Source organism: Rattus norvegicus, chromosome 20, assembly GCF_021556685.1.
Source record: "Rattus norvegicus strain SHRSP/BbbUtx chromosome 20, alternate assembly SHRSP_T2T, whole genome shotgun sequence".
Lineage (NCBI taxonomy): Eukaryota > Metazoa > Chordata > Mammalia > Rodentia > Muridae > Rattus > Rattus norvegicus.
In genome coordinates, this window is record NC_141553.1 from 25,649,056 (window position 1) to 25,674,903 (window position 25,848).

Sequence of the window (25,848 nt, forward strand, 5' to 3'; positions counted from 1 at the left end):
GTAATTTAAAAGCTTTCTTCTCTACATCTAATGGGCCTTCTTAAAGGTAATATTGTTCAAATTAGAAGGTTTTTTTGACTCTGGATAAAACAAACCTCATAGGCAAACACTTGCAGACAGCATCTACAGTCTGCCTAGTCTACAGTCTGCCTAGTCTAGTCTACAGTCTGCCTAGTCTACAGTCTGCCTAGTCTACAGTCTGCCTAGTCTACAGTCTGCCTAGTCTACAGTCTACCTAGTCTACAGTCTGCCTAGTCTACAGTCTGCCTAGTCTACAGTCTGCCTAGTCTGCAGTCTGCCTAGTCTACAGTCTGCCTAGTCTACAGTCTACCTAGTCTACAGTCTGCCTAGTCTACAGTCTACCTAGTCTACAGTCTGCCTAGTCTACAGTCTACCTAGTCTACAGTCTGCCTAGTCTACAGTCTGCCTAGTCTACAGTCTGCCTAGTCTACAGTCTACCTAGTCTACAGTCTGCCTAGTCTACAGTCTGCCTAGTCTACAGTCTGCCTAGTCTACAGTCTGCCTAGTCTACAGTCTACCTAGTCTACAGTCTGCCTAGTTTACAGTCTGCCTAGTCTACAGTCTACCTAGTCTACAGTCTGCCTAGTCTACAGTCTGCCTAGTCTACAGTCTGCCTAGTCTACAGTCTGCCTAGTCTACAGTCTACCTAGTCTACAGTCTGCCTAGTCTACAGTCTGCCTAGTCTACAATCTGCTTAGTCTACAGTCTGCCTAGTCTGCAGTCTGCCTAGTCTACAGTCTGCCTAGTCTGCAGTCTGCCTAGTCTACAGTCTGCCTAGTCTACAGTCTGCCTAGTCTGCAGTCTGCCTAGTCTACAGTCTGCCTAGTCTACAATCTGCCTAGTCTACAGTCTGCCTAGTCTACAGTCTGCCTAGTCTGCAGTCTGCCTAGTCTGCAGTCTGCCTAGTCTACAGTCTGCCTAGTCTGCAGTCTGCCTAGTCTACAGTCTGCCTAGTCTACAGTCTGCCTAGTCTGCAGTCTGCCTAGTCTACAGTCTACCTAGTCTACAGTCTGCCTAGTCTACAGTCTACCTAGTCTACAGTCTGCCTAGTCTACAGTCTGCCTAGTCTACAGTCTACCTAGTCTACAGTCTGCCTAGTCTACAGTCTGCCTAGTCTACAGTCTACCTAGTCTACAGTCTGCCTAGTCTACAGTCTACCTAGTCTACAGTCTGCCTAGTCTATAGTCTGCCTAGTCTGCAGAATGATTCCATAACAGAAAAAGAATCAAGAGCAACATCTGAAGGAGAATGAGAAGACAGCAGAGTGAGAGGCTTGAAGAAGGTAGGACACAAAGTTAGGCTTCCCTAGAGAGCATGGGGAGCAGCTTCAAGACTCCATCTATAAAGGACACCAAAGGGAGATTTGCAGAAGAGGTAACAGATGATGTTGAACAGGAAAGATGTATCTTAAAGTTGAATGCCTGACAAATTTGACGATAGCCAAAAACAGATCTTTGGCTGTCTGTGGGCGTGCGTGGAATCATGACTGTAGAGAGCTGTAGAGAACTTTCTGAAGGGAAATAGTTCCTATTTTCATTGCAGTGATGACTCCATGACAGACTCCGTTTCTTGAAACTCATTCAACCATAAGAATGGGTGCATTTTATTATATGCAAATTATACCTCAATAAAGTTGATTTTTAAAATCAAATGCCTGGGGAAGCACATCCTCTCTAGTCATACAGCTGACTAAGTGCAGGGGAGAGAAAGAAAAAGAACATCACAAAAGCTGCTCAGAAGAAACGTGATGGAATAAATAAAGCAAGGAGAGCATAAAACTATCCCATAATCTTAAGGAACAATGTGTTCTAGAAGAATAAGTTTTATAGAACATTGAAGCTGGTGTTCTTTAAAACCTATTTTTCCAACTCATTACCTTCCACATTCAAAGCCCAGGAGTCTTTCGACACCACGAGGTGTTTGACTCCATCAATCATACCAATGTCTAAACCACACGTAAAGACTCACCACCACCATACCAGCACCACCCATCTCCCGAATACAGTTCACCTTGATATAACCCATGCTCTGGGTGGGCTCTGTGAGCATTCTATCATCAGAAAGCTACTCTAGTTAGGATTCTCACCTGCAAGGAAAAATACATATGCACTGGGAAAGCAGAGGCGAGGAAGGGCTTGAAGAGGGAAAGAAGAAAGGGTGGAGAGGGAAGGAAATAAATTAGAACAAAGATCACTGAGACAGATGTATGAAATATCAACATCAAACCCGTTACCTAGGTTCCTTGTATGCTGACTTAACAACTAATTTAAACACTAAGAAAAGTGGCTGGAGAGATGGCTTCATGGGTAAGAGCACTGGCTACTCTCCCAGACAGACCCAGGTTCAATTCCCAGCCCACACGTAGCACCTCACAATAAGTTCTTCAGGATCCAGGGCCCCCTTCTGGCCCCCACATACACCAGACACAAGTGGTGCAAAAATATTCATGAAGACATACACCAAGTTATAAATTATTTCCTAAAAGAACTACACAGATCATTCAGGACTAAGAACTGTCAGTCGGGTGCAGCTACCTACAGAGCCACCACCTAGGTACGACTGCCTACAGAGCCATGGCCTAGGTACAACTTCCTACAGAGCCATTGACTGGGTACAACTTCCTACAGAGCCACCGCCTGGGTACAACTTCTACGAGCCATCACCTGGGTACAACTGCCTACAGAGCCATTGCCTGGGTACTGACAAAGCTGAAGATTCTGAAGCCAAGACTGGAATCCTCAGAAAAGACTCCCTTGACTATTAGGTAGCATTAAAGCCAAGGCCAAGGGCAAGAAGAAGAATAAGTTGTGAATTGCACACGGCCTCCTCATTTTTATTACATAAGTTCATAGTTTATTTCATTGCATAATTGGGCATATAAAAATAGTAGTTATCGCAATGTCAAGCAAAGGCCAGAGGAGACAGGTGTAAAGAGCCTTCCCGAGCTTCTCAGGATCCTGCTGCTGAGGTAGCACGTCTGTGAGGAAGATGCTCCACATCTGTGCTCTCACCCCTTCCATTCCGCGGACTGGAATAGAGAGAGTTCCACTGGCTTTTGTTGCTCATTCAGTTATTAACAAAGAGGCACTGTGACCTGGGAGACACTGCCAAACATGACGATGTGGCCAATGTCTAAACTTATCGTCAGGGTTAATTACAATCTTGTTATTCCCTTAAAACCTTTTCCATGAGGTTCTGTCTCCCTTTTTCTCTCTCCAATAAGGCTTCCCAGGGGTCTGTCCACTGCATTTGTTGTAGAAAAACCTAATGGCTTCCAAGCATCCCTATTCCAACGTTGACATGTCAATATCTGTTGTTCTCAGAAAGCCTTCGATCCAGTTAGTCACCCTCTTACCAGCTGCAGTGACAGGTCTCCTGAGTTCCCACTGGCACCTCTCCTCGTGTTTCTGATTTTAACTGAGGTACACAGCACTCATTCCCCAGTCCTCTCCACCTAAACTAGCTCTCATCCAGTTCAATCCCATCAAACAGCTCCATGCTATCTGCTCCAAGTGTCTACCATTAGCCTAGTCTTTCTGCCCAGCTCCAGTTCCAGGTCCTTTTTGCCTCTTGACATCTTCAGTGTTGTCTAGAGGGCACTGAAACTTCAACTCAAAGTCAAGCTAAATTTTCTCTCCATCTCAAATATCCTTATTCTGAAAACTGATGACTTGGTAATAAGCTCACCGCCAAATCTTCTATTAATGTATCCACTGAAGAAGTTATCGCAATAATATATAATTTTAGAAAGACAGAGAAACTAAGAATGTTATGTTCAGCCAAACTCCCCCCTAAATCATAAATTAAACTGGAAATTCCAAAGATATCAAGAACTTTACAAACAAAGTATTGAGAGCACATCCATTAAATTTCCTGAGCTACTGAGTCCGTCCAGCCAAGAATCAAAGGAAAGGCCCCAGCAATAAAGATCTGGAGTAAGAAAGCTGGTGAGAGACACAAATGTTGTTTTGCAGTAAAGGGTTAAAGTTTTGATAGCTTATGACCACAGAAGAAAAGAAGTATACTAAGTCACCTCTATTTATTGAGATGCCCCAAGTACAAGTCATCTCAATGTATAGAAATGACTTAGTATTTAATAAATTCCATCAAAATTTAGAATATGGGGATGAGCCCTGTGTGGGTCTATATGATATACTTTCTAATCTTTTTGAGCATATTAGTAATGGAGGCAGTACTTTGAGGAGTGGCACTTGCTTTGTGCTCAGAAGGTTCTACTTCACTCCCAAAAGCGTCTTGTTTCCCTGCTCCATAGAGGAAAACAGAGCAGCTGAGATCAACTTTCACCTGGCAGTTTAAAAATTACGTTGATGTCAAATCCAAGTCTGGCTTACACTTTTTAAACAACAGGGCTGCTGGTACTAAGGTATTATTATATGTGTACACATGTGCAGAATGTATGAGTGTGTCCACACTGCACCTGTAGATGGCAGAAGACCACTGTGAAATCTGCTCTCTCTCTTTTTTTCATGGGTTCTGGGGATCCAATGCAGGTCAACAGGCTTCCTCTGCAAGTGCTTTGGCCAACTGATTGCCCTTTCTAAGTAACTTCTCTACTTTTTTTCAGTAATTAATTAAATGCTATGAATACTGTGAACCTTTTTCCTAAAATCATATTGAGCCATGTTTTGCTCAATACAGATACTTTACAGGATGTCTGGAAATGTTTATATGTCAGAATAGCTATTTCCAGAGAGGAAATTTGGAGAAAGTATCTGCTTTCTTATTTTTGTGTGTGGACTAATTTCCTATGATAATCATTTTGTCATTTTTATAATAAAATATATTGGAATTTTAGACTTAGTCTTTATTAAAACAAAATGTTCCTAAATAGATATGATCAACTGACTCTACCCCACTGTCAACAAAACAAGACCCAAACGGGGAAGGGGAAGGAATAACCAAAAGTAAAGTAGAAGTCCTCCATACCTTACATTCCCGGTTCGCATTCACTGTATCCCCTTCTAAAGTAATGGGTTCTGTGCTTAATATTGTGTATGTGCCAGCCAGCCTGTGACGCGGCCATTCATTGCATCATTGACAGAGACAATGCAGCACATGGCTTCAACAAGGTACCCAAAGACACGATGTAGACGTGATGCTGTTCAGTAAATCTATTCTATCTGGAAAAGAGCATATACTTAGCCTTATCTCCCCCTGTTAGTGGAAAGTACTTAATGGCTTTTTTACTTGAATGTAAAAGGTGTTTTATTTTTTTTTGTTTTGTTTTTAATGCTTGCAACTCTAAGTCCACATAATAATTAAAAAGGTCTGAACTTAACTTTTTAAGATGTATTTAAAGGATTCGTTTTACTTTGGGTTCTGGTTTTTCAAAACAACAACAAAAAGGCTCTGTTAAATTCCTCCCATAGCTGTCTCCAAAATCATATCTTTTGCAAACATACGCTACAGACCTATTTGCATCCAGCGTTCATTTCTTTATGCTTCAATGCAGCAAATGTGTGAAAAGCTGTCAATCTTCCTTTCAGGCTGATTTTCTTTTGAAAGAAAAAAAGGACTAGATAGAAGTGATCTGTTGGTTTTAGAGGCATTTTGTGTCACGATGGGTTTTCAGGTCAGGTAGGCTGCTTTCCGGGTCAGTGTACCCCAAACCTTCTTTTAGCCATACTTTGTCCATTTTCAGCTGTGCTTTCCGAGAGCGACTTTTCAACTAGGGAAGTTAGCCGTGTTTTCATTCTGAAGCTCTTGTGGAAAGACTTCAGTTGAATCCCTTCAAAATCAGAAGCTACCTTATAATCATATCTCCTCTCTGAAAACATAACTGCAATAGAGACAACAGAGTAGTTCTTAAAAGTATAGAAACACGTTTTGCAGCAGGGTCCGGTACAGACATGAGGACACTTAAGGGTGCTAACAGACACTCCTGCTGATGAGAGACACTCGAGTTCTGTGTATTCGTCTTAGTGGTCACTCACTTGGAGTCTCCCTCCATTCCAAACAGAAAGAAATGATTGAACGCATGTTGCCTCCGGTACTCTGAAACTGCGGCATCCATTCTTTGTGAATTACCATAACTTCAGAACAGTGCAATGGGATAAACAAATCATTAGACTCCTCTTGGCATAAGGGAACGAAGGGTTAACATGTTCACATTCTACATTCCATGTCCCATCTTCTCAACAAAGACCCGGAGGCCTCAGACAAGACACAATTTGTCACTTAGAGCTTTATTATCCGCCTGTAAGATTAGGAACCTACCCTCTACCTGTCATTATTAAAGCTGAAGGTTAGCCAGGCATACTAGCACACACCACACATCCTACCACTCAGGAGTTCAAGGTCAGTCTGTCATAAAGAACAAGAGCCTGTCTGATAAAATAAAAATTTTTACAGATGTCAAGGGCTCAAAAGAATTTGAAGAAGTGAAAACTTCGAGAATTTTTTTTCTAATGTATGAATGCATAATCTGCAGAATTAATAATTCCCTCTCACAACCATAAATTTCTAAGTCTAGCCTTGCCTTTACTCTGTTCACATTACATGGGCCTCCTCAGTCTTTCTCAAACACAACTAACAACCTGATCTGAGAGTAATCACATTAACTGTCTCTGCCTGGAATTTTCCTTCCTTCTCCTCCTTCTCCTCCTCCATCTCCTTCTTTCTCTCCTCCATCTCCTCTTCCTCTATCTCCTTTCCCTTCTCCTCCTCCTCCTCCCTCCCCACCTTGTTCTTCTCTCCACACCTTTGCTTGAATGCCACCTTACCAGTAAGGCCTATTCTGTCCCCTTTATTTAAAATTGCAGCCCATGTCCCCCTCCACATTGTAATCTAGCTCTGCATAACGGTGCACATAACAAGTCTGACTGAACCCTTTGAAAGTCAAGTTTATAAACAACTGACATCTTGGGGTTCAAGAAGGTTTCCATACTGCTAGGAAGGATGAAATAGCTTGCTGTTCCTAAATGTGCATGTGAACAACACAGTTTCTGGTGAACACCTGCTTTTCCTTGGTGAGTATTCAAGCCCTAAATAGAAACCCTAGGCACCCAGTCTTTAACAGGCTTCCCTAGTAGAATCTGCTGTATACATGTTGTTACAAATCGTTGCTGGAGAATTATGCCCTCTGTGGCTCACTAAGAGAGGACTCGGAGTGAGTGTGCTGGGTCTTACCGAGAAGCAACCCTTCGTACCTTTGCTCCTTCACCTTGCTTTGCTGAATCCTGTGACTCTTCCCGATCAATTGCTGAGATCAGGAAGGGTCTTAAGAACCCTGACTCACTAGTACACTGTAAATTTTGCATTTGAATTGCTTTTACTGTCCATTATCACGTGTAAGCTACACGAAGGTTAGAAGATAGTTTTGTTCAGCAGTGTATTATACAAGCCTATGAGACTGCATACCACATAATAGGCTCTTGATTTAATTACATCTATGTAATTAATAGACATAAAATCTTTCAGAAACTTTAAGGAAGTCAGTGGACTTCTTAAAGACACCTTAGCCATCCAAGACTGTGACTGCAACATCCTAAGTAATCAAATCTGTGAACTATAAAAATGTCTGAATTTAAAGAATATAGATTGGGGTTGGGGATTTAGCTCAGTGGTAGAGCGCTTGCCTAGCAAGCTCAAGGCCCTGGGTTCGGTCCTCAGCTCCAAAAAAAAAAAAAAAAGAATATAGATCAAAACATGTGCATTTCATCTGGGAAAAATATGAAATATTCTAAAAATTATTTTGTGGTATGATACTATAAATTTGGGGAAACGGTACTATATACAGCCCTTATGGAAATAAGAACTTTTCATTTTAATAGTACCAAGCCTTTAAGAGCAGATTTCGGGGAGCCTCCTAAAGCCAGGTTTTTGAAGCCATGTAGTCCTCTGAACCAAGTTAATCTAGTGTGAGTCTCACAGGCTTCTTTAAAATGAAAACACAGAAAGTTATAGAATGTTGAAGAGGAAATTGGAAAAAGCTGACTCTGAGAACAAAGCCAAGATATTCTCCAAATGTGTGCAGAGCAGAGGGGAGGAGTGAGAAGGGATTTTTATTGACATTCGCTGAATCCTCTAGGAATCAAATAACTATATAGAAAGCACCTTAATGTCAGCATATCCCAATGTGGAAACCATCCGTTGGATTCAAGTCCTCATTTTAGGCTACTTTATCTTCAACTGGAGACACAGATCATAGAGGTACACCTGCCCAGCACAAGTAAGGATCCTCATTCAATCCCTCAAACCACAATAAAAAAAATAAAATAAAAATATTTAATCTTTTTTTCTGGGAGCCCAAATTTCGGGCAATGTATTTATTTTGGCAAGAAACTTGGCAACTCAAAGCCATAAGGTTCACAAAACTAAAATTCATTCCAAAACCTTAAAGGGAGGTTATCAGTGAGTTCTAGTATAGGAAATGGTAATAAATCAATAAATGCTTATGAAATAAAAAAATATATTGGGAGGTGATCAGTTAATGTCAGCAAAATGAACAAATGTGTACAAGATACTGAGCTCAACAGTAATGATGGCCCTGATGCAAACCTTCAAACCATGTATCCTTCTTCACTGTCTGCAGTCAACCCAGGCTTTTACAGTATTTGGGGGTAGGGTGGTAGTCTCTTGGTCCATAAACTGAAAGAGGAGGATTCAGATTAGAAAGAATCATTTCTGCTACTTTTAACAAACCCAACTATAATGTGATCAGATGTAAAAATAGATGCTAGGTCTTTAATTTTTGTCATCTTCACCATTAAGTTACTTAGCAACAGTTTATTCTCTAAACCATGCTCTAGCTCTCCTTCACCATACCAGAGGGGAAGACAGATGGGGAGGGAGGAAAGAGGAAGGAGAGACCTTGCTTCTTCTCTTTTGAAACATGTAGTCCCTATCCCATCCCCTGACCATACCCAGAGAAAGCTTGACTCCCAGGATGTCTGTCATAACCAGAGTCACAGATGAGACATCCCCTCCTGCTCCAATATTGGGCCTAATTGGAACCCCAATGTGGCCCAGTGGATGTGGGACGTTTCTGTCCTGCTAGAGACACAGCATCTTCCTTCTGACTGGCAACTCTGCCCAGGGAAGATGTGATGCTCTAGTCCCCCTCCTATATTCAGAGACAGTTGAATCCCAGGAAATTCATTATAGCCAGGCTCACAGGAGGGACAGGCACTAGTCAGAGACAGCAAGGCCAGTTAATACCAGAGATAACCAGATGGCAAGAAATAAGCATAGGAACAGAAGCAACAGAAACCAACGGCACTTGGCACCATCAGAACCCAGTTCTCCCACCACAGCAAGGAGTGGATATTCCAACATACTGGGAAAGCAACTTTCTGACCTAAAAATCCCATCTCATGAAGATGATAAAGGACCTTAGGGAGGACATAAATAACTTCCTTAGAGAAATACAGGAGAACACAAGTGAACAAGTAGAAGCCCTTAAAGAGGAAACACATAAATTCTTTAACACAATCAAACAGGAGAAGGAATTGAACAAAAGGATCCAAGATCTAAAACTGGAAATACAAACAATAAAGAAAACACAAAGAGAGGCAACCCTGGAGATGGAAAACCTAGAAAAAGATAAGGAGTTAGAAATACAAGCATCACCAACAGAATACAAGAGAGAGAAGAGAGAAACCCAGGAATAAAGAATACCATAGAAGATATTAACACAACAGTCAAAGAAAACACAAAGTGCAAAAAACTCCTAACCCAAAACATCCAGGACATTCAGGACACAATGAAAAGACCAAACCCTAGATGCTAAGAAGTGCATTCTGGCAGGAGCCTGATACAACAGTGTGCTAAGAGGCTCTGCCACAGCCTGAAAAATACAGAAGCAGATGCTCACAGCCAACCATTGAACTGAGAACAGGGTCCCCAATGGAGGAGTTAGAGAAAGGACTGAAGTAGCTGAAGGAGTTTGCAACCCCATAAGAAGAACACAGTATCAACCAACCAGACCCCCCAGAGTTCTCAGGGACTAAGCCACCATTCCAAGAGATTACAGGAATGGACCTATGGCTCCATCCACATATATAGCACAGGATGGCTTTGTCCAGCGTCAATGGGAAGAGAGGCCCTTGGTCCTATCAAGGCTTGATGTCCAAGTGTAAGAAAATGTCAGGGCAGGGAGGGGGCAGGGAGGGGGCAGGGAGGGGGCAGGGAGGGGGCAGGGAGTGGGTAGGTGGTTGAGGGAGCACCCTCATAGAAGAAGGAGAGGTGGGATAGCAGGTTTCTGGAAGAAAAACCAGGAAATGGGATATCATTTAAATAAAAAATGCAATTAAAAAAGAAAGGAAAGACCAAACCTAAGAATAATAGAAATAGAAGAGAGTGAAAATTCCCAATTCAAAAGGCTAGAAAACATCTTGAACAAAATCATAAAAGAAAACTTCCCTAACCTAGAGAAAGGGATGGTAGTAAACATACAAGAAGCCTAAAGAAGACCAAATAGATTGAACCAGGGAAGAAACACCTCCTATACCAAATAATCAAAACACCAAATACACAGAACAAAGAAAGAATATTAAAAGTAGTAATGGTTCATCCTAAAACGAAAGGACATAACTTCTTCTCAGCACTTCATGTTACCTTCTCCAACACTGACCATATAATCAGTTGCAAAACAGGCTTCAACAGATACAGGAAGATAGAAATAATCCCATGCATCCTATCAGATCACCACAGACTAAGGCTGCTCTTCAATAACAACAAAAATGACAGACAGCCCACATATACATGGAAGTTGAACAACACTCAACTCAATGATAACTTGGACAAGGAAGAAATAAAGAAAGAAATTAAAGACTTCTTAGAATTTAATGAAAATGAAGGCAAAACATACACAAACTTATGGGACACAATGGAAGCTGTGCTAAGAGGAAAATTCATAGCTCTGAGTGCCTGCAGAAAGAAACAGGAGAAAGCATACATCAACAGCATACCTAAAAACTCTAGAACAAAAAGAAGCAAATACACCCAAGTGGAGTAGAAGGCAGGAAATAATCAAATTCAGAGCTGAAATCAACCAAGTAGAAACAAAAAGGACTATTCAAAGAAGCAACAAAACCAGGAGCTGGTTCTTTGAAAAAATCAACAAGAGAGATGAACCCTTAGCCAGAATAACCAGAAGGCACAAAGAGTGTGTCCAAATGAAAAAAATCAGAAATGAAAAGGTAGACATAACAACAGAATCTGAAGAAATTAAAAAAATCATCAGATCCTACTACAAAAGCCTATATTCAACAAAACTGGGAAATCTGGAGGAAATGAACAATTTTCTAGACAAATACCAGGTACCAAAGTTAACCAAGATCAGATAAACCATATAAACAACCCCATAATTCCTAATAAAATAGAAGCAGTTATTAAAAGTGTCCCAACCAAAAAGAGCCAGATAAGTTCAGTGCAGAATTCTATCAGAACCCATACCAATACTATCCAAACTATTTCACAAAATAGAAACAGACGGAGCACTACCAAATTCCTTCTATGAAGCCACAATTAAGCTTATACCTAAACCACACAAAGACCCAACAAAGAAAGAGAACTTCAGACCAATTTCCCTTATGAATATCGACACAAAGATACTCAATAAAATTCTCGAAAACCAAATGCAAGAACACATCAAAATGATCATCCATCATTATCAAGTAGGTTTTATCCCAGGGATCCAGGGATGGTTCAATATATGGAAATCCATCAATGTAATCCACTATATAAACAAACTCAAAGAAAAAAACCATATGATCATTCATTAGATGCTGAGAAAGCATTTGACAAAATTCAACACCCCTTCATGATAAAAGTCCTGGAAAGATCAGGAATTCAAAGCCCATACCTGAACATAGTTAAAGCCATATACAGCAAACCAGTAGCTAACATTAAACTAAATGGAGAGAAACTTGAAGCAATCCCACTAAATTCAGGGGCTAGCAAAGACTGCCCACTCTCTCCCTACTTATTCAATACAGTACTTGAAGTCCTACCCAGAGCAATCAGACAACGAAAGGAGGTCAAAGGGATACAAATTGGAAAGGAAGAAGTCAAAATATCACTATTTGCAGATAATATGATAGTATAATTAAGTGACCCCAAAATTTCCACCAGAGAACTACTAAGCCTGATAAACAACTTCAGCAAAGTGGCTGGATATAAAATTAACTCAAACAAATCAGTAGCCTTCCTCTATACAAAAGAGAAACAGGCTGAGAAAGAAATTAGGGAAATGACACCCTTCACAATAGTCCCAAATAATATAAAATATCTTGTTGAGACTTTAACCAAGCAAGTGAAAGATCTATATGACAAGAACTTCAAGTCTCTGAAGAAAGAAATTGAGGAAGATCTCAGAAGATGGAAAGACCTCCCAGGCTCATAGATTGGCAGGATTAATATAGTAAAAATGGCCATTTTACCAAAAGCAATCTACAGATTCAATGCAATCCCCATCAAAATACCAACTCAATTCTTCATAAAGTTAGAAAGAGCAATTTGCAAATTCATTTGGAATAACAAATTACTCAGGATAGTAAAAACTATGCTCAACAATAAAAGAACTTCTGGGGGAATCACCATCCCTGACTTCAAGCAGTATTACAGAGCAATAGTGATAAAAACTATATGGTATTGGTACAGAGACAGGCAGGTAGACCAGTGGAATAGAATTGAAGACCCAGAAACGAACATACACACCTATGGTCACTTGATCTTTGACAAAGGAGCTAAAACCATCCAGTGGGAAAAAGATAGCATTTTCAACAAATGGTGCTGTTCAACTGGCAGTCAGCATGTTGAAGAATGCAGATTGATCCATTCTTAACACCCTGTACAAAGCTTAAATCCAAGTGGATCAAGGACCTCCACATCAAACCTGGAATAAGTTTATAACTCACCCTGCTGCAGAGAAATAAATCTAAGCAGAGAGGAAAACAATTAGGATGAATGCACTTATTGAAGTCATCTGGCACAAAAGCAAAGGCCTGAACTCAACATCGCTCTCTGAAAACAAGGCAAAAATCAAGAAATCTGTACTCGCTAAAACTAGCTTCATAAGAAAATAGCTGTGGCCATTAGTTCAGTAACAAAATGAACACACGGGGAGACCTTACCTGGATTGTTTTTTTACAACAATTCAAAATTGCTTTTAGTCTTTCTTGACAACTATGTCATGGTTTCAAAGACTCAACCAGGAGGAAAATCTGTCCCATCACTATGCTGAGGTATTTAGCACAGATAAGGGATATCGCCTCTTTCACATATTTTCCATGTTTCTAATGTTGGATTTAAGTTGGCTGGTTTTCTTTTTTTGTAGCAATGAACAGCACTTCCATTGCAGGAATCCACACTTATAAAACACAGGATTAAAAAAAATGAGTCATCCTCTTGCTTTGGTTTCCAGACAGGCCTGCCATGCAGCAGGAAGCTCACTGGCACAAGTCACGGAGAAATACCACAGGACAAAGAATTCGTTTAGAACCTATTTAGAAATGGGTCGGTTTTATTTTACCTATTAAATACTATTGAGTCACAATATTGTGATAAACAACAAGGGATTCTTATTGAATCAAGGCAGGGTTAGGGAGGGCAGAACAGCCTGAATCAGGACCGGAACAGCATGACCCAGAAGGCAGTTCTAGCTATCACTCTACTACCGAAACACCAGGACCATCTGAACATCCCTCCCTTCCTCGGTAGCAGCCTGAGATGAGTGTGTACCCGTTAGTTCCCTTGAGAGGAGATACAGTATCTTTCCTAGCCAAACTTCACCAAAGTCAGTTTCTTCCACAAGCCTTGGAGTAGGAGGATACTATCTTTAGAGATCGAGACTTTATCGGTAGCAGACAGTTCTGGTGGTGGACAGGATCCTCGGGAAAAGTAAAACAGTTACTCAATGGAGTATTTCCATCCTCACAGAAGCAACTGGGATTCCACAGACATGACCACATTGTTGTTATCTTAGAGCCTGGCACTAAGGTAAAGGGAACTAAGGAAAGAATAGAAGAAGTCATTCATAGACTCCTATGTGATTCAGGTTGGGACAAAAAGAAAAGAAGAAAAAAAATGCATGATAGTTTAATGAGGTGAACATTAAATATTTAAAATGGGTCCCAAAATGTTCTGGTTGAATTATCATGAATAATCAAGATTAAATTTCCCAGAAAACCTTTATCCCAAATTACAATGATTTTCTGCTTCATTCTTTGATAGTCTATAAAAATGAAAGCAAAGGGGTCTTTCTAATTTCTTTTTTTTTTAAGACTCAGGATAAAATAATGTTGGGGAAAGGTAGCTAAGCCTCAGAGGGCTGAGTTTGGAAGCCTAGATGGAAAAAACCCAAAATTTACAGAAAAAAATTGGGAAATCACGTTCCTCATAAGAGAACTCAGGGCTTCCAAGGTATTCTCTATATGATGGAGCCGCAGTTCTCCCAGATGCCTGCAGCCCCTCAACAGGCAGAAGCTATGGATCTGTTAGTCAGTGCCCTGGGTCTCTAATGCAGATAGTTGACAGAAATAAAAACTAGTTTTCCAGGATACTAACTGAAAAAGTGCTCCCTGTCTCTTGATGCGAGTGGGCCCAGGGTAAGCTTCTTCAAAGTCCATGCAGCATCACTTTACCCGTATTAGCTTAGGTTTTTTTTCTTTCAGTTTAAAAATAATCCGTTTGTCTTACTTCATAACCTACAAACACCACCCACTCACCATGAAGATGATCATTTGTGTTCTCTGTGTCAGTCTGTCTGTGTCTGCCTCTCTTCCTCTATCTCTCTCATATGTGCATACATGTTGGGGGGGGGGTGTGCGTGTCCGGGATGCCCTTCATTTTGTCTTTATAAGCTGAGGGAGACTAACTGTCTTTGTAACACTAAAATTCCAGGAAGGAAAAAGATGCCAAAGTCAGGTGGGGGGTGGGAATGGGTTCGGGGTTGAGTGGTAGCTGATGAAAATCACTGAGAAAACATCAAGGAAGACTCAGGACTTCTTAAAATTGCCATGACAGGAACGGAAAGCACAGACGCCATCTTCTTTCAAAAAATAGTTCCTGGGGTGTTACTTGGGGAAATGACAGGCATGTGCCTGCACTGATGTCACACTGTCTCACTCGGGCGTCTGGCTGAGTGGAGAGTTGAACCTGTAGCCACTCAAAAGCACCAAGAATCAATCGCCTCTCCTATCCCATCCCATCCCCACAGTGTCTATTTCTGCACAACAAAGCAAGCAGTTCCTTGACCAGTCAACAGAACACTAGGTTAAGAGCTGGAATATCTGAAGTCTAGTCTCACCCCCAGCACTGTGTGGTGTTCTTTACTGTTCTCCACTAAACTTGGGTTGAGCATTATTTCTCCGGTAGCACATTAAAAGTAAAGTCTTACAAAGTGAAATGGTGGTCAGTTGTATGGGAAAAGTCCTCAGAGAGGTTCTAAACCAGTTAGTGGGGAGGCCTTCAACTTGTAGGGTAGATTCTAGTTCGGGGTACACACACACACACACACACACACACATACACACACACACACACACACACACACACACACACAAACATGTCTTTATTAGTACTACTCTTTAGGGTTTCCTAGTTGCATATTTGGAAAGCATAAACAGAGTTTATAACTAGGATATTTCAGGTAAAGTCGGTGACTTACCCAAAATCAAAATCGTGCCGAGTCAAAGGACAGTTAAATGCCACAGTTCACAGCTATTGTTCCAAATGAATAAGGAAAATGTCGTCACAATGTTAGAAGTTACACTACTTCCTCTGAGCACTACAGGCAAAGTCAAATCGGGGCTTGCAGCATTTAGAGTTTGGAATGTGAATGATAAGTGGCAATGTTAGTGTTCACCCAGCTCCAGTGTTACACAAAATAACTCAGCTTTAGGGCCAATGAACTGAATATTCAATTCTTTTTACTACCTATAACCGTGGAGAAGGACAGGAGAGATGGCTAGATAGCCAAAGAAAATGAATGGAAATCTGCAACTGATAGGGGTGAAGGGGGAGGCATCTCCAGAATGAGACAGAGACCTGAGATAAAGGAGGTGCTCCAAGAATCAATGGGGGTGACTTTAGCTATGACTCACAATGGCGATATAGAACCTGAAGAGGCCACCTCCTGTATCCAGACAAGAACCCAAGTGGATTGATAAGAAAGACATCAACCCACACAAAATTTTAACCCAAAATTTATCCTGTCTATAAGAAATGCAGGCACAAGGGAGGGAACAAAGACTGAGGGAATGGCCAACCAATAACCGGCCCAACCTGAGACCCATCCCATGGGCAAGCACCAATCCCTAACATTATTAATGATACTCTGTTGTGCTTACAGAGAGAAGCATGCTGTCCTCTGAGTTTTTACCCAGCAGCTAACTCAGACAGATGCAGACACCCACAGCCAAACAATGGATGGTGCTTGGGGAGTCTTATGGGAGAATAGGAGGAAAGATTGAGGGTCTCAAAGGAGATAAGAACTCCACAGGAAGACCAACAGAATCAACTAACCTAGGGCTCTCAGGCTCTGAACCACCAACCAAAGAACATACATGGACTGGACCTAGGCCTTCCTCATATGTTGCACATGTGCAGTTTAACCATCATGTGGGTTTTGAACAACTAGAGCACAGGCTATCCCAAAAGCTGTTGCCTATCTGTGGGATATGTTCTAGCTGGGCTGCCTTGTCTGGCCTCAGTGGAAGAGAAAATAGCCTTGCAGAGACTTGAAGTGTCAGGGTGGGGGAATACCGAGGGGGACACCACCCTCTCAGAGGGGTAGGGGAAGGGGAAGGACTGTGGTGGAAGTGGGTGACTGAGGGGTCAGTGAGAGGGATATAAAGTAAATAAGTAAAAAATTTAAGTTAAATTATAAAAGATAAATAAAGTAAATCTTTTATTGATAGAGTATCCTCCTGCTGTCTTATGTTCTAGAAAATAATCATTAATAACTTACAAAATGTCCTTATATTAAAATAGCTATTATTAAAAAAAATGAAGTCTTAAGAGTAAAAATAAATCAGATGTGACAAATTCTTAAGTAATTAGCGTTGTTCTGGCCATCACTTTTATGATGGTGCTTTGTTTTGATTGGTTATGAGAACTGTAATAAATAAAAGCTGGTTGACTTGAGTGTGATAAGCACTCCCTCTGCCAACTCATGACCAAATATTTCTCACTTAAACTTAACACATGCATTTTTTTATCCACAAATGGGTAGGAAAAGATGCATGGCTTCAGTTTTTCTTCTTTGTCACCAAATATTTTTAAAACTTCATTGATGAATTAATTAACACTTCTAGTATCCAGCTGTGGTCGTTCAAAGTTTAAGAAATACATAGATTTATTTTCAAGTATGTGATAGGAGGTATCCCGTGTGATGCAGTACCCACAGAGGCCAAAAGAGGGCAACAGATTCCCTGGAGCTAGCATTAAAGACAGTTGTGAGCCACTCAGTATGGGTGCAGGGATCTGAACTCTGGTCCTCTGCAAAAATAGCAAGGGCTCTTAAGCTCTGAGTTATCTTTCCAGCCCAAAGTGCTCTAAAAGACACCTTGGGATCTTTGCAAAGATTCTTCTGTACAAGGTGGACACTTGGCCTCATACCGATGTGATGTGGTATCTAAATGAGCACAGGGAAAAGATATGATTGCTGCATTTCCAAATAGATTTTGTTATACAGGCAGTTCTACTGGCCTGCTCTCGGGGTCCTAGCAATCGCTTATGTCATCACCTGCCGCCAACACTAGGTGGACCAGGTGTGTGCTTCAAATACAAGGGACTGCCAACCACCCCAGCTCTCTTGTCTCTGTCTCTGTCTCTGTCTCTGTCTCTGTCTCTGTCTCTGTCTCTCTCTCTCTCTCTCTCTCTCTCTCTCTCTCTCTCTGTTCTCTGCCCCCTCTCTCTGCCCCCATGTCTTTTTCTCTGTTCCCTGTCTGTCTGTCTACATGTCTACTTGTCTGCCCATCTTCCCCAGGTCCTCACTTCTCTCCTCTCCCCCAGTGAACCTCTTGTATACCAGATCTGATGAATGACATAATTTCTCTGGGGTACACCTTGGCCGAAGATGTACCCCCTCATGGCATTATATTTCATAAGAGATTTACATTTAACTAACTATAGTTACTTGCTTAACTAACTATAAGAATATTCCAACAAAATCAAAACAAAGAAATTACGGTTATTATCTTCTCCAATTTATTTGGTCTTCTTGGAAACTGTTTCGTGTCTCCGTGGACATGATCTCAGTGAAAATTAAGATTGCCAGGCACTGTCCATGCTGATGGAACCTTCCAAATAATCACCATCTTCGCATGTCGAGTTCAGAGAGGGATTTCATAATTATTCTCTCTTAAGACTAATTGAGGCAAGAACGGTACCTGATTTACTCTCTGCTGTGGTTTTGCAGGATCAAAGAGTTGCAACTTGGCCTCGAAAAGACAATCTGCCCCAAGCAGCAAGCCAATTAAAGCCTCTTCTAACTGCAACATAACCGGTCAGATTCACCTGCTGCTGTTCCGCCCCTGCCCACCCCACCCCACCCCCCACTAAAACGTGGAACGCAGTGAAGCAGATCAGATTGCTAAGCAATTTTACATAAGGTGTGATTTTTAAAAAGCAGCTTTATTAATAGAATGGAATGCTATCGGGAGTATTGGTCATAATACTCCACTGAGAAAGCGAAGAGAGTGTCTCATGAATAGTGCATTTGATTTTTCTTTCTTTTATAGACTTCGGAGGAAACTTAATGATACGTTCTCAGTATAAATGGTATGTATTTATATAACAAGTCAGTGTACAGAGGTATAGAAGACTCCTGCAGAAATCCAGAATTGTTAATCATGAAGGCTTTTTTTCCTTCAAGGGCAAAAAAAAAAAAAAAAAAAAGGAAGGCTGAAGTGGATGCTGTCGCCCACCCTGGTGATGCTCTTCTTGCTATTCTGTGAAGCCAGCTTCACCTAAACACTTGCCCAAATCCTGAGCATTGTTTAGGTGCTAATTCTAAGCTTTGTCTCTCAATAAATAAATCCTATCCTTATAAAATAGGTCCTATGTTTGCTATGCTTATTACAAAGTCTTCCTCCTGTATGCTTTTATCCCAAGCACTGTTTATCAGTCAATAGAATGCACTCTTATTGTAAAGGTCACAAAGGCTACTTTGCAAGGGAGTTTCTGATTTGGCCCTTCCCTGTGAGGTTAGACTCTGGAGTTTTTTGACCTAGTACCTCATTCTTCTGCTCAAGCTGATCATTTTTCTGCAGGCCCTGACATTTGCAAGAACTCTGACAAAGGGGGTTGCCAGAAATCTGAACCTCAAATCCTAGAGGAAAACTTAAATCATCAATCCCCCTCTCTTACCGCATGCTCATGAAAGGGATGGAAAAAAGCTGAGGAACGATAGGCAGCAAGGCAGGAAAGTCAGCGGGGACTGAGATAAGACATGTAGGTTTCTTTTTAAAACACAAATTAAATGGACAAGCAAATGAGGGGATAGATGAGCGTCGTTTAGTTCTTAAAAGTTATGTAATGCCTGGGTAAGTAGGGAAAATAGAAAGGAAAAAAATGTAGGTGCAATCTTAGGTTCTCAAGGCCTATCTTATCTTGTAGAGAAGGTTCATGCTCCAACCAGCTAATTCCAGTTCTCCCTCAATGGATGCCAAAATAATTTCCTCAAGGACTTCCATTTTGTAATCACTCTCCAGGAATCAGTGCTGTGTCACTGTCCCTGCTGCTGGTGCCCTTGGAGAGAAGACCTTAGGGACGTGGTGCTCTCAGAGCCAACTGTCCCCAAAGTAATGTGATGCACAGCCCCAAGTCCTCCCTAAGCTAAAAACCACAGTCAGGTTGGAGTGGAATCTTCTCCTCTGCACAATGTCACCTTGTCTGAATGAGGCGCTGACTAAGCTCAGAAAGACAACTGCACTACCTGAGCTCCTCTTCATGACCACTTCAGCAGGTCATGAATGCCATGGGGAAGGTAAACAATAAGCCAAAAGGTCCCTGACCTCTAACAGGGGTGCCCTGGCCTCTAACAGGGGTGCCCTGACCTCTAACAGGGGACCAAATACAAGAAACACAGTAAAGTAGTGCCTTCAACAAAAGACACTGAGAACACAGGATCATTATCTAAAACAGAATGAAGTAAAGCCCTTATTTTATCCAAAACTAGACTTTAGACTAAAGAATAAATGCAAGCTGTAAAAGTGTTAAACTTCTGGGGAGGGGGGGGGGAAGCATCATGATGTGAGTTTGGGCTATGGAATTTTAGACCTGACACCGAAAGCACGGAAGCAAACGGCAAAAACAAACGTGACTCTGTCCAAGTCGAAAGTGTCCATACAGCAAAGTCAAGGCTCAATGAAGGGAAAGAGAAACCGTGGATGTAAGGAAAATGGTGTGTCTAGTACAGAGCTGATGTCAGATTATATAAAGAACTACTGTAACTCAGTAGCAAGCCAAAACAAAGGAACAAACTAATAACTCAAACTAAAAATGGTCAAAGAGCCTGAATAGGTATTTCTTCCAAAAATGAACACGGATTCATTCTATGACGTCACTACATGAAAGACGGTCAACACTAGTCATTAAAATGGACAAGTCACAGTCGCTGCGGGACAGTATTGCATACCTGTGAGGACAGTTACTGTGTACGTAGGCTTCTTGTCGCTTCTTTTAAAAAACTGAAATAACAGATAATTCAAGTGGGCCAGCCACATAGGTTTGAGGCTTGCCGTACCTCATAGTGGTTGGTTGCAGATGACAGATAAAACTTCTCACCTCGTGGGCCTGGAAGTGAATGATGGGAAAAAGTAGGGAGGACACCATCTGTACAGCATACATCTAATGACCAAAATACCCCGATGGGTCTTGTTCATGAACGGTTCCACAAAACTCCTATCAGTGCCACAGGCCAGAGACCAAGCTCTGCTCTTAACATGTGGGCTTTTCGAGAACGTTCTGGAACCAAGCTTTACCGGATATGCTAAAATGAGGGAGAGTGGGAGCCAAGATGGCAGCTGAGAAGCAAGGAGCACTTGGCAGCTTTGCAGGGACTCCAGGACGAAACAACTACAAAACAGTTTGTCAGTGAGGTGGGTGACTGAGGAAATGCACTGACATTCACACTGGATCCAGTGATCTGGGGAGGCCCACCCAGAGCTCCAGTGACAGGAATGGTAGGCAAATGCAATGGAAGCTAGTAGGATGTTCCTCAAAAGCAAAGACTTAGAAGCTACTGTAAGATTCAGCTGTATCACGCCTCGGCATGCACCCAGATGAGTCCAAGTTGATCTGCACCGTGGTTATCATCACACCAGGTGCTGCTGCACTGTCTGTGACAGCCAGGATATGGAATTAACGTAGATGTCCGTCAACAGATGAGCCAATAAAGAGAATATGGTACATGCACAATGACCATTTGTCAACCATAGATAAGAATGGAATTGTGTCACTTGCAAGAAAAATGGGCGGAGCTTGAAATCATCCTGTTAAGTAAACTAAGACAGACTTAGACACATTTTTCTCTCATAAGTTAATTAACATTTAAATGTGTCATTTGAAGGCAAGAAGAGAACCAGCAAGAATGGGAAGGGACTTACGAGAAGGTGCTACATATGAATAAGAGCAAATAAATGTAATGCACACATTAAAAATAAAATGAACATCATCTCATGCCACACAGTAATTATTTAAATTAAAAAAAAGAACCTACGAATGTTGGCAAAGGTATAGGGAAATGTAATTGTTATATACTGTTGATGGTAGCAAAAATTAGTCTAGACACTTATGGAAATCATTATTGAAATACATCATAGTTTCCCCCTCCCCGGCTCTTCCTGGGTCGCCCCCCTGACTGACCTCTCCACCAGTTCTCTGGTATCAATAAATAATATTCTCATGCTCATGGGTAGTTGGCTATCACAGAGCTTTTTTAAAAGCTATCATCTAACTTATCCATACCTTTTCTGGACACACACCCGAAGGGATAAAGGCCAGACTCAACCCTGGTATCCTTCCAGTACATAGATGGAAATGTCACCAAGAAACTCATTTTTGTGCGGTCACTACAGGCTGATAAGATTAAAAACCAGGATGAGAAATGAGTGTTAAAGTGTTTGTGGAGCCATCAGAACCCTGATGCGCTGCTAGTGGGAACATGAAATGGTACAGGTTCTCAGAAAACAGGATGGATGTTTCGCAAAGAACTTAAGCTTCATGGAGTAAGACTTCGAGATGCCGACTGGAGACCTTTACAAAAGCCCAGCAGGGCTGACCGAGTGGAAGAGGAAGGAGAGGATGACAAGGGTGTCACCAGCGAGCTCCTGAAAGGAATCCCTCTGCCCACCAGTGACACCAGTCCAGAGCCTGAGTTACAGCCTGGAGACCCACTGCTACCTCCCAAGGAAGCCATCAGTGGGAAAATGAAGATGGTGACAGAGTACAAGATAGAGGAAGATGGGAAATTCTAGATTGTCAGAACCCTCAGGTTTGAGACCCAGAAAGCATCAAAGGCTGTGGCAAAGACGAAGAAATGGAAGAATTGGCAACTCGGAGTTTGACCCACCGGGGCCCAGTGTGGCCACTACCACAGTCAGTGATGACGTCTCCATGACATCCATCACTGGCAAAGAGGACCTAAACTGGAGGAGGAGGACCCAAAGAACAAGCTCAAGGGCCAGAAGATCATGTCCTGCCGCATTTCCCAGGGTGACCACTGGACCATCTACTGCCCCTACAAGGACACACTAGAACCCATGCAGAAGGAGCTGGCTGAGCAGCTGGACCTGTCTACAGGGGAGAAAGAGAAATAGAGATGGAACCCGTGTAGGCCGCTCAGAATAAGACAAGGAAGTATGTGGTCCTAGTCTCTAGGCCAGGGCCAGCCGCTGTGGGGAGTCTATGCAGCCAAACCACAGAGCTGATGACAATGCTACCATCCTTGTCACTAATTTGTCTGAGGACACTCGTGAGACTGACTTGCGGCCTTTCAGCTCCATCTCTCAAATCTACTTGGCCAAGGACAAGACCACTGGGCAATTCGAGGGTTTTGCTTTTATCAGTTTTCACCACTAGGAGGATGCTGCATGTGTCATTGCAAGGGTGTCTGGCTTTGGTTACGACCATCTTATCCTCAATGTTGAGTGGGCCAAGCCATCAATGAATTAATAAGACATCTGCTACCTGCTGCCTCAGGGTGGGTAAGCTTCCAGTAAACAGACTCCAGGTAGATAGATTATTATCTAGATAGATAGATAGATAGATAGATAGATAGATAGATAGATAGATAGATAGATAGATAGATAATAGATAGATATATGATAGATAGATAATAGATAGATAGATAGATAGATAGATAGATAGATAGATAGATAGATAGATAGACAGACAGACAGACAGACAGACAGATAGACACATAACATGGAACCCAACAATTCTCCTAGGTTGAAGTGAAAATCTCCAGGAGCATCACAACAGCTAAACTATGAAGTAGATTTACCATCTATCAACAGATAAATGGATAAAAAAAAAATTGGCATCTGTTGAAAAGAGAACAGTATCTAGGCATTTTAAAGTGGGGTGGGGCATTTAGCTCAGTGACAGAATACACACACTCCAGCACACACAAACTCCAAAGACCAGACTGTTAAAGATGCAACCCAGACTGGATGGCTGGGGACCATGTATAGGAAAGATAGGTAATTAAGGGAAGGAGTTGAGAAGACTTGCCATTTCATTGAATGCATCATCATCATCATCATCATCATCATCATCATCATCATCATCATAAATCATCTGCCCTCATCTTCATTCATACTTTCTCATAGTATTGTGAGTCTTCTTGATAAATGGACTGAAGTACCTCAAGGATACCAGCATTCCATTAAAGTTTTTAAATTCTGTATATGTGACTGCGTGCTGTATATGACCGGGGCGGGGGGGCGTTCATATGCAGGTGTGTGAAACTAGAGGTCCACAAAGGGTATGTTCCTTGATCTCTCTCCACCTTATGTTTTGAGAGGAGGGTCTCTAGCTGAACATGAGCCCTGTGATTGGGCAAATGAGCTGGCTGTCATGCGTCTGAGATCCTCCCACCTCTACTTCCCCAGTCCTGGATCACAGGGGCATGACACCATGCCCGCTTACATATGTGGGTGCTGGGTATCCTGCTCAGTCCTTATGCGTGAACAGCAAGCACTTATTTTAGTGACTAAAAATCTCTGTAGTCCCTCGCTTTAAGCCTTGAGATTATGGCCACAAAGGCCTTTATATTAATAATTATCAAAATAACTTAAGGAAAAAAACACTTATTCGTATAACAAAAGTTCAGCAAAGAAAAGTTCTCTTGAGATGAAAAAAGAAACCCACTGTAAATATTCTACAGGTCCTCAAAGGAGGTTAGATTTTTAACTGTGCTGCTCAGCTATAAGGAGGAATAAACTGGGGGTTGGGGACTTGGCTCAGCAGTAGAGCGCTTGCCTAGCAAGCGCAAGGCCCTGGGTTCGGTCCCCAGCTCTGGGGGGTGGGGGGAGGAATAAACTGCTGATGCATGTGTGAAAAGAGTGAATCCCAAGTGAGTACCACCCAGTGAGAGGGTGTGCACCAGGGGCTAAGGCTCTGTGCCTTGAGTTTTGGCATTCTGAGCAGGGTAAATGAGCCTCTGGTGCTGACAATGTGACATGATCTTCAAAGAGAAGTCTCTGGGGAGGTCTTTTGGCACTTTCCATATTGACTGTTCCTCTACCTATTTAACTCTACCTAAGAGACTGTGTCTCTACCTATTTAACCCAAACTCTTAGAGCTGTGTGCCGAAAGGGCTTGTCTTCGTATATTTGGATTAAAAGTAGATTGAGGGGCTGGAGAGATGGCTCAGCGGTTAAGAGCACTGACTGCTCTTCCAGAGGTCCTGAGTTCAATTCCCAGCAACCACAACCATCAGGTTGGCTCACAAACATCTGTAATGAGATCTGATGCCCTCTTCTGGTGGATCTGAAGACAGTTACAGTGTACTTGTACAGAATAAATAAATAAATCTTTAAAAAAAAAAAGTAGATTGAAAAGCAAAATAAAACATTTCTCCTGAAACTAAACATGGAGTAAAAGGCTTGCTGGTTTCTGAATGCTACAGATCACAAAAACATCTTTTTTGCAGAATGCCATCTACAAACAAGGTACAAAAGCTAGGTATTTAAAGCACAAGCCAGACTGTAATTTTTCAAAAATTACATGCAAGCCATAAAAACGTGTTTATTAAAAGAGTAAGTGGTTGGACAGAATGTTGTTTACCACCTCTGAATCACAGTAAAATGTTTATAGATTTTTATACCTTTCGTGAATAGAGCAAATTCATGCAGACTTACCATTCCTGAGAGAAACTGTCAGACTTTGCTCTCACTGGCCAAAATGGAATTTGTGACTTTCTGGTATGTTAAATTCGGTACTATTGGGCTATTTACCATGATAAATACTGTTTCCTAATGAGAGGGAAAGAGGTGGCCCGGGAAGACAACTGCTGGGATTTTAATGCACTCTCTGACACACTCTGCTAGAGAGAATAATTTAGTATCACCCAGAAGTCTGGCTCAAAGTTCCATTTCCTGGGAAAATATTGTTAAAAATAAATGTGGCTTAATTCAACAAACATGCACCAAGCACTCACCGTATGAGGAGCACAGGGCTGGGCACCAGGTCAACAAATCTAAACATGCAGTCTTGCAGGCGTGAAAGAATGCACGTGGGGTGGGGGAGGGGTGCCAGCGACTCCTGCCAATGGAAGTATAGGTGGAAAGATGGGACCATGGTCAGGATACGCAAGTGACATGAAGGGAAGCTTATTGGCTAGCTAACAAAAGG

General features: G+C 41.8%; 1 protein-coding gene and 1 pseudogene across 2 annotated transcripts in view; one reads left to right on the forward strand and one right to left on the reverse strand.

Moving 5' to 3' along the window:
- Positions 1 to 25,848, reverse strand: part of Ctnna3 (catenin alpha 3) — a 1,520,222-nt gene that overhangs the window by 1,247,020 nt on the left and 247,354 nt on the right.
- Eif3g-ps1 (eukaryotic translation initiation factor 3, subunit G, pseudogene 1) lies at positions 22,231 to 23,163 on the forward strand (annotated as a pseudogene).